Genomic DNA, 10,456 nt, shown 5'->3' with positions numbered 1-10,456 from the left:
GGCATGGTGTTGTTTAGTGCGGCATGGTGTTGTTCAGTGCGGGATGGTGTTGTTCAGTGTGGCATGGTGTTCAGTGCGGCATGGTGTTGTTCAGTGCGGTATCGTGTTGTTCAGTGCGGTATCGTGTTTCTCAGTGCGGTATCGTGTTGTTCAGTGCAGTATCGTTGTGTTGTTCGTATTGTGTTTAACACTTAGCCTCTAACACTTAGCCTCTAACACTTAGCCTCTAGCATCTAGAAGGTAAATAAATAGGAAGGAAGGACTCACCGGTGACGTCTTCGCCCACGTCCAAGCGTTGTACTTTGTATTTTCATCCTTCTGACAGTGGAAAACATAGCCAACAAACACCGTGGAACCTAAACGAATGAAAGAAAACTATCATTTGGCCACAACCAACATTCACAGATACAACACAATGTGACGTGCGGGGTTGAGGTTAAAGGTTGAGTGAAGGGCCCTCGTTTTAAACTACTTTTTTGAAAAGGATTGGGAACAAGTAAGACGTATTTAATTTATTTAATGGGAAGTAGTAAGAGCTATTGAATTTAATCTATGTATTATATTCTATTGTATTGTATTCTGTTGTATTCTTTTGGATTGTATTCACACTAACCCCACTAAAACTTCAGCCCACAAAAACTCGCCTCTGGCGCCTAGCCTCTGGCACTTAGCCTCTAACACTTAGCCTTTAACACTTAGCCTTTAACACTTAGCCTTTAACACTTAGCCTAGAAGGTGAATAAATAGGGTTAAAGGTTGAGTGAAGGGACCTCGTTTTAAACTACTTTTTTGTAAAGGAGTGGGAACAAGTAAGACGTATTTAATTTATTTAATGGGAAGTAGTAAGACTTATTAAATTTATTTAATCTACTTTTCTTCCCAGGCAAAATTTGATGTGCTGCAATTCCAAATTTCCAAAGTGAATGAAGGAATGAAGTCCTTTAAATTATGATTTTGTATAAATACTAGGCATTAACACAAAATCGACGGCACAAAATGGGCAGACTTTACTTGTTTGAAAAGGACTGGTTACAAGACAGACTTTTTTAATTTATTTAATGGGAAGAAGACTTATTTAGTTTAATTGATCTATTTTTGTTCCCTGGCAAAATTCGATTTGCTGCAATTCCAAATTTCCAAAGTGAATGAAGGAAAGAAGTCGTTTAAATTATGATTTTGTTTAAATACTAGGCATAGACACAAAATCTACGGCACAAAATGGGCAGACTTTACTTGTTTGAAGAGGACTGGTTACAAGACAGACTTTTCTGATTTATTTAATGGGAAGAAGACTTATTTAGTTTATTTAATCTATTTTTGTTCCCTGGCAAAATTGGATTTGCTGAAATTGTATTTTGCCAAATCTTGCCTTGAGACCTGATAGGAAGTATTAAACGCTTAGTTAAATCAATACAAGTTGGTAATAAGAGCGAGTAATGTTGGTTGAACCGATGAATGAAGGTTGAAAGCAATTTAAATTATGACTTTGTATAAATACTAGATATTAACAGAACATCTACTGCGCGAAATGGGCAGAGTTTACTTGTTTGAGAAGGAGTGGCTTATTCAAAACTAAGATTTATTTAATCTGTTTGTTCCCAGGCAAAATTGGATGTGATGCAATTCCAAATTTCACCACATGATGGTGCCCAATTTTGACTTCATAGGACATATTAAACACTTAGCTTGTTATTATGTTCAAGGTAATCAGATTTGTTTATTATTCTAATGGCCTCTTCAAAACTATTCTGGATTACTACTTTGGATCTATTCTACATTACTTGGCAACAACATACTCTGTAACAGATTAGGCAGTATAATCATATCTGTTAACTTGAGAGTGCCCACACTCAATCTACTTATCGTGATGTGTTAAATCAATTACTGTTAGACATTATTTGTCTGATAATCTACCAAATCTTTGAATTGAAGAATTTGTGATTTAATTAATAGCTTGTTGTTATGTTAAGGGTAATCAGACTTGTATATAATTCTAACGGCCTTCTTTTGAAAACTATTCTGAATTACAACTTTGGATCTTATATTACTTTGCAACAATCTACTCCGTGACAGATTAGGCAGTATAATCACATATGTTAACTTCAGTGCCCACACTGTATTTATTTATGGTTATTTGTTAAATCAAGTACTGTTAGACATGAAATAGGAAGTGTTTAACATAAATGTTATGGCTACTCACCATTGTAGCTCGCTCCTGGTCAATGATACGAGCCTCTTCTTGCAGTGGAAAACTTGCAGCCAACAAACACCGTGGAACCTAAAGGAATGAAATTAAACATTAACATTTCGCCTCGACCAATTTTCACACGTACAACGCAACGCGGCTACACTTCTGCTATTACAAACGTAAATCTCCTTAAACACAATGAGTGTTACTTACCGTGTACGCTCTAGACGGTCCAGTTGCAAGCAGAAAATAAAGATATTTCTGTTGATAATCGTCGCTGCTCAGTGGCTCACGGCCATCGCGCCAACAGATTTGAATTTTGGCGGAGGTTCGGGCAATTACGTCATATCCACGGCACATGACTGCGACGTAATACCCGCTTATCTGAAACGGCAGTTAAAAGTAGAGTTACATCAAGTTTTCTTGGAACCTAAACGAATGAAAGAAAACTATCATTTGGCCACAACCAACATTCACAGATACAACACAACGTGCGGGGTTGGGGTTAAAGATTGAGTGAAGGGCCCTCGTTTTAAACTACTGTTTTGAAAAGGAGTGGGAACAAGTAAGACGTATTTAATTTATTTAATGGGAAGTAGTAAGACTTATTAAATTTATTTAATCTACTTTTCTTCCCAGGCAAAATTTGATGTGCTGCAATTCCAAATTTCCAAAGTGAATGAAGGAATGAAGTCCTTTAAATTATGATTTTGTATAAATACTAGGCATTAACACAAAATCGACGGCACAAAATGGGCAGACTTTACTTGTTTGAAAAGGACTGGTTACAAGACAGACTTTTTTAATTTATTTAATGGGAAGAAGACTTATTTAGTTTAATTGATCTATTTTTGTTCCCTGCCAAAATTCGATTTGCTGCAATTCCAAATTTCCAAAGTGAATGAAGGAAAGAAGTCGTTTAAATTATGATTTTGTTTAAATACTAGGCATAGACACAAAATCTACGGCACAAAATGGGCAGACTTTACTTGTTTGAAGAGGACTGGTTACAAGACAGACTTTTCTGATTTATTTAATGGGAAGAGGACTTATTTAGTTTATTTAATCTATTTTTGTTCCCTGGCAAAATTGGATTTGCTGAAATTGTATTTTGCCAAATCTCGATTTGAGACCTGATAGGAAGTATTAAACGCTTAGTTAAATCAATACAAGTTGGTAATAAGAGCGAGTAATGTTGGTTGAACCGATGAATGAAGGTTGAAAGCAATTTAAATTATGACTTTGTATAAATACTAGATATTAACAGAACATCTACTGCGCAAAATGGGCAGAGTTTACTTGTTTGAGAAGGAGTGGCTTATTCAAAACTAAGATTTATGTAATCTGTTTGTTCCCAGGCAAAATTGGATGTGATGCAATTCCAAATTTCACCACATGATGGTGCCCAATTTTGACTTCATAGGACATATTAAACACTTAGCTTGTTATTATGTTCAAGGTAATCAGATTTGTTTATCATTCTAATGGCCTCTTCAAAACTATTCTGGATTACTACTTTGGATCTATTCTACATTACTTGGCAACAACATACTCTGTAACAGATTAGGCAGTATAATCACATATGTTAACTTGAGAGTGCCCACACTCAATCTACTTATCGTGATGTGTTAAATCAATTACTGTTAGACATTATTTGTCTGATAATCTACCAAATCTTTGAATTGAAGAATTTGTGATTTAATTAATAGCTTGTTCAGGGTAATCAGACTTGTATATAATTCTAATGGCCTTCTTTTGAAAACTATTCTGAATTACAACTTTGGATCTTATATTACTTTGCAACAATCTACTCCGTGACAGATTAGGCAGTATAATCACATATGTTAACTTCAGTGCCCACACTGTATTTATTTATGGTTATTTGTTAAATCAAGTACTGTTAGACATGAAATAGGAAGTGTTTAACATAAATGTTATGGCTACTCACCATTGTAGCTCGCTCCTGGTCAATGATACGAGCCTCTTCTTGCAGTGGAAAACTTGCAGCCAACAAACACCGTGGAACCTAAAGGAATGAAATTAAACATTAACATTTCGCCTCGACCAATTTTCACACGTACAACGCAACGCGGCTACACTTCTGCTATTACAAACGTAAATCTCCTTAAACACAATGAGTGTTACTTACCGTGTACGCTCTAGACGGTCCAGTTGCAAGCAGAAAATAAAGATATTTCTGTTGATAATCGTCGCTGCTCAGTGGCTCACGGCCATCGCGCCAACAGATTTGAATTTTGGCGGAGGTTCGGGCAATTACGTCATATCCGCGGCATTTGACTGCGACGTAATACCCGCTTATCTGAAACGGCAGTTAAAAGTAGAGTTACATCAAGTTTTCTTGGAACCTAAACGAATGAAAGAAAACTATCATTTGGCCACAACCAACATTCACAGATACAACACAACGTGCGGGGTTGAGGTTAAAGATTGAGTGAAGGGCCCTCGTTTTAAACTACTGTTTTGAAAAGGAGTGGGAACAAGTAAGACGTATTTAATTTATTTAATGGGAAGTAGTAACTTATTAAATTTATTTAATCTACTTTTCTTCCCAGGCAAAATTTGATGTGCTGCAATTCCAAATTTCCAAAGTGAATGAAGGAATGAAGTCCTTTAAATTATGATTTTGTATAAATACTAGGCATTAACACAAAATCGACGGCACAAAATGGGCAGACTTTACTTGTTTGAAAAGGACTGGTTACAAGACAGACTTTTTTAATTTATTTAATGGGAAGAAGACTTATTTAGTTTAATTGATCTATTTTTGTTCCCTGCCAAAATTCGATTTGCTGCAATTCCAAATTTCCAAAGTGAATGAAGGAAAGAAGTCGTTTAAATTATGATTTTGTTTAAATACTAGGCATAGACACAAAATCTACGGCACAAAATGGGCAGACTTTACTTGTTTGAAGAGGACTGGTTACAAGACAGACTTTTCTGATTTATTTAATGGGAAGAGGACTTATTTAGTTTATTTAATCTATTTTTGTTCCCTGGCAAAATTGGATTTGCTGAAATTGTATTTTGCCAAATCTCGATTTGAGACCTGATAGGAAGTATTAAACGCTTAGTTAAATCAATACAAGTTGGTAAGAAGAGCGAGTAATGTTGGTTGAACCGATGAATGAAGGTTGAAAGCAATTTAAATTATGACTTTGTATAAATACTAGATATTAACAGAACATCTACTGCGCAAAATGGGCAGAGTTTACTTGTTTGAGAAGGAGTGGCTTATTCAAAACTAAGATTTATGTAATCTGTTTGTTCCCAGGCAAAATTGGATGTGATGCAATTCCAAATTTCACCACATGATGGTGCCCAATTTTGACTTCATAGGACATATTAAACACTTAGCTTGTTATTATGTTCAAGGTAATCAGATTTGTTTATCATTCTAATGGCCTCTTCAAAACTATTCTGGATTACTACTTTGGATCTATTCTACATTACTTGGCAACAACATACTCTGTAACAGATTAGGCAGTATAATCACATATGTTAACTTGAGAGTGCCCACACTCAATCTACTTATCGTGATGTGTTAAATCAATTACTGTTAGACATTATTTGTCTGATAATCTACCAAATCTTTGAATTGAAGAATTTGTGATTTAATTAATAGCTTGTTCGGGGTAATCAGACTTGTATATAATTCTAATGGCCTTCTTTTGAAAACTATTCTGAATTACAACTTTGGATCTTATATTACTTTGCAACAATCTACTCGGTGACAGATTAGGCAGTATAATCACATATGTTAACTTCAGTGCCCACACTGTATTTATTTATGGTTATTTGTTAAATCAAGTACTGTTAGACATGAAATAGGAAGTGTTTAACATAAATGTTATGGCTACTCACCATTGTAGCTCGCTCCTGGTCAATGATATGAGCCTCTTCTTGCAGTGGAAAACTTGCAGCCAACAAACACCGTGGAACCTAAAGGAATGAAATTAAACATTAACATTTCGCCCGGACCAATTTTCACACGTACAACGCAACGCGGCTACACTTCTGCTATTACAAACGTAAATCTCCTTAAACACAACGAGTGTTACTTACCGTGTACGCTCTAGGCAAAATTGGATGTGATGCAATTCCAAATCTATCTGAAACGGCAGTTAAAAGTAGAGTTACATCAAGTTTTCTTTTTTAATCAACACAATCATTTACAACCGTTGACCAGAAAGAATCGTCGAAATTCGACGTCCCCCACAAACGCCACGTCACTCGCTTTTCAGGGCAACAAAAGTACTTCTTTTTAAAAACGATGAGTTGTACTTACCGTGTACGCTCTGGACGGTCCAGTTGCAAGCAGAAAATAAAAATATTTCTCTTGTTAGTCGTATGTTACCATCCGCTGTGTCTTTGTCAACATCGCCGCCATTTTCCTACTTCCTGCTGCGAGCCACGCCCACGGATTTAAATTTGGGCGGAAGCTCTTTCCATTGGCGTCGTTTTCGCGTATAGCAAATCCGATTGGTTGGGAAGGGGGCACGGTTATGCAGCCGAGGAGTCCTGTGATCGGTGGGATGTAAAGTAGGCGTCGACGTCACGTCCGCGTCACGTGACCACGACGTGGCAGACGTCAAATAGCAACCGCTGTTTTGTTTAGTAGACTTACAGTTGTTATGCATTGACATAATGGCGCACACACCAAATAGATTTAAATAAATTAAATAATTCTTCTGCCCACTCTCTTTTAAACAAGTTAACTCTCCCCGCGGATTTGAATTCCGGCGAAAGTTACGCCCATCGACGTCACGTATGTCACGTGACCACGACGTGGCAGATGTCATATAGCAACCGCTGTTTTGTTTAGTAGATTTACAGTTGTTATGCATTGGCATAATGGTGTGCACTCAAAATAGATTTAAATAAATTAAATATTTCTTCTGCCTACTCCCTTTTAAACAAGTTAACTCTGCCCACGTCCATTGACGTCTTGTCTGCGTCACGTGACCACGACGTAGCGACGTCATATAGTAACCGCTGTTTTGACCAGTAGACTTAGTTATTATGCGTTGACATAATGGCGCACTGGTTAGCATGGCCACCTCTTAAGCATGATGATGCGGGTTCGACGCCTGATCAATGTTAGCATGGAGTGAGCTGAAGTGCATGGCGCTGAAGATTTGAATCTTTGAAATGCGCTGAGGTCTGACATATCAGGCAGAATGGTTTGCCATCACGTTCAACAAAAAATAGAAACTTTCCCACTCTGATTAAAACGTCCTGTGTTCATCTACGTATTTTTGTTTTGCTGTGCATCTTTTCCCTGCCATTTCGAGAGCCCAATTGACACTCATAGTTTAAAGAAATGTGTTTGCCCATCCTACTTTGTGGAATTTCACCACATGCGCTTTTGACCAAAATACCAAATTGAACTCAAGTGAAGCCAACACGCACAACCCCCCCCCCACACACACACACACACACACACACACACACACAAATGTTGATATGAACATAAAAGAGCCGCATGCGGTTCGGGAGTTGCGGCTTGGCCAAACCTGTACTATACAACTTTATTTGTATAAAATTTTCACAACAGCTGTCACACAAACAAAGCGGGAAAAACCGAAGACGTGCGTGTTCCGCCCACGCTGGATTTATTTGCACCTTTGAAAAGACACCGTATTGCCGCAGATGTGGCAAAGAGTACTTTTGGGCATCTGAGACGGAAGGATGTCCAAAGCATCACGTCACCTGCTCTGGTAGGCATGGTGGTGGGACGTTGAGGTCAACCGCTTTGGGGTTGGCTGACTCTTTGATCGCAGGATGCCACACACTTGAAGACAGAAGCAGAAAAGCAGAGCTAAATGCAAAATGTACTCACCGGTGACTCCAATTTTTTTCCCCCCTGAAGAAACAGCTGGACGGGTGGCCCCGGCTGGCCAGTGGGACTCTTGTTATTCTGACCCTTTTTAGTGCGCGTTTGGGGCAACAACCGTTTTTTGTGGCGCTCTCTTCTGGTTCAAAAGTGCCCTGCATGTGAATTTGCTTTTCCTGCCTTCTGATTGGATGAGCGCCGGTGTGACGCGGTGCCTCTGTCACCGTGGCGGGGGGTATACGTTGGCATCGGAGCGTCTGCCAACGTCTGAGACCGGCTGGCAGTGTATCGGAGGTGTCGAGTGCGGTGCCGCTGGAGCTCACTCACCAGCTGGTGTTAGGGCCACAGAATGAAGGCCAAGGAGAAGAATAGAAAGAGAAACAGAAACTTCTCCTCCAATTGTTTGATTTGTCTCTTCTGAGCTTCGATGAATTCTTTCAGCTCTTTGTTCCTCTAGGACGGACAAATGGAAAGTGGCATTCAAAAGCCAGTAAGCGTGCAAGTAAGTGCCGGGCTGGCTTTGGGCCCTTACCTGTTGCGCGCTGTGCAGCAGATCCATTCTCTCTTGGAGGATGCAAGCGTCGCGCTCCCTCAACTCGCACATCAGGGCTCGCTTCCATTGGTCCACGGCGCTCCTAAGCTCTTCTCTCTGATCCGCCGTCAGCACGTCATTCACGCCAGCGTGGCTGGCTTTTTCGCCGTCCGTGGCGGGGCAGTCCCGCTGCGGTAGCGCCTCGTACAACATGGCCTCCAGCTCCAGGATCCTCTGGGCCGCAATCCTCGTCCATCAGTGGTCCGGCGGGAGATTTGAGGGCGGCTTACCTTATGAGCCTGGTCCATGGAACACTTCCTGAAGTCCAACTCTTCATCCAGGTAGCCCTTCTGCTTGCAGAACATATCCTAGCACAGCTCAAGGTCAGAATTGTTGGGGCACATTGCCGGAGTTCCCCTTGGCTGATGTCGCGTGTCTGTCTACCTTCTCACTTTCAATGTCCAACATCTTCTGTTGAAGTGCTGACTTGGTCACTTTGATGTATTCTAACCACTGAGGAAAGGCTGCTGTCACATAAGCAGAATGCGAGAGCGTGCGTGGACGTGCGCGTTACCTTCTCGGCTAGGGTGAGAAGGGTCCTGGCGTGAATCACGACCACCTGCTCCTCGTTGGTGAGATTCTGCAAGAGCCCAAAGGCACAGCGTCAACAAGCTTCTTTCAGCGCAAAGCCTTCCAAAAGTCACATTTGAGCCGCCGAGTCTCGTGGAGTGCGAACATAAGGAGTTCGACATACACTTACGGCGTTATAGCCCAGGATGTCCAGCTTCTTCATCAGATCACTGATGACGATGTCCGGGGGAAAGGCGCAAGGAGCAATGTAAGGTGTTCTGGGACCTCGGGTTAAGGTTAGGGTTGCGAGGGACGCCTTACGTACGCTCACGCCCTCGGCCTCGCAGTAGATCTGCAAAGGGCTGAGGCCGTCTGGGAAACGGACTTGCAGAAACTTCAAGACGGGGGAGCGCCACTCCCTCTCCTGAAAGGCAGAGGCATGCATCCGTCCGTCCGTCCGTCCGTCCGTCACATCTCTGGCCTCAACACGCTTGTGCGAGTCTTCCCACCTCCAGCTCCAGGATGCGGAACTCAAGCAGTTCGTTTTGGTCTCGGATATCCTGGATGTGCTCTTTCAGACGCGCTTCTTCCGCCTCCATCCGCCTGACCTGAAAAGACAGTCAGACCTCATCTGCGGGGCTTCCCGACAGGTGTGACGCCAAGCGACTCCGCCCAGCGCCTTTCTTTCCGTCACCTTTTCGGCCAACTGCTGATTGCTCTGACGCAGCAGCTGCTTCTCCTCCACCCACTTGACATTCTAGAAGAGACAAACGCGTGGACAGCTTTGGAATGTTGTGTCATTTTCATCCACAAATTCTTTGGTTGACTGGAAAATGACATTTGCTTTTCTCCGCATTTTCCCAGCCACGTTCGGGGGGGGGGGGGGGGGGGGGTTGGTCCAGTAATGCCAGACGGATGAGTGACTGAAGAATGTAGCTATTTTGTCTGAGAAAAAGGTGTGCTCATTGATGAGCTTACCTGTCCTTGTTGCTTCAGCGCTGACTCCAGATCTGCTACTCTGCTTTGATAGTGACCCATTTCTACCATCAGCTTTTCTCTGGTCTGAAAGGAGGAGGAGGGAGGCTCCTCCTCCTCCTTTCAGACCAGAGAACACCCGAGGCTGGGTGAGAACGGGGAGGCTGCGACCCGGCCGGGGGTTGCGGGAAGGGGCGCCACCTTGATCTCCTTCTCGGCGTCGTAGTCCCCTTTCGCTGGTCTGGGCTAGCAGAGCGTAGGCTCGTTGCAGCGCTTGATATTCTTGCGTCAGCTGGCGGTAGCGAAGCTCCGCCTCTTCATGCACACACCAATGCAA

General features: G+C 41.6%; 1 long non-coding RNA gene across 1 annotated transcript; it reads right to left on the bottom strand.

Annotated features, from left to right (window-relative positions):
* Positions 1-4,412: 4,412 nt before the first annotated feature.
* Positions 4,413-6,337, bottom strand: LOC148378121 (uncharacterized). The gene is made up of 3 exons (XR_015856166.1): positions 6,272-6,337; positions 6,071-6,148; positions 4,413-4,508 (listed from the first exon to the last, which is right to left on the bottom strand). It is a non-coding gene; the product is annotated as an uncharacterized LOC148378121 (long non-coding RNA).
* Positions 6,338-10,456: the final 4,119 nt, after the last annotated feature.

This window comes from Syngnathus floridae, unplaced genomic scaffold (assembly GCF_059516105.1).
Source record: "Syngnathus floridae isolate MCC-2025c unplaced genomic scaffold, RoL_Sflo_1.0 HiC_scaffold_64, whole genome shotgun sequence".
Taxonomy (NCBI): Eukaryota; Metazoa; Chordata; class Actinopteri; order Syngnathiformes; family Syngnathidae; genus Syngnathus; species Syngnathus floridae.
Note: the sequence above shows the minus strand (reverse complement) of the source record. Positions and strands in the feature narration are given on the sequence as shown.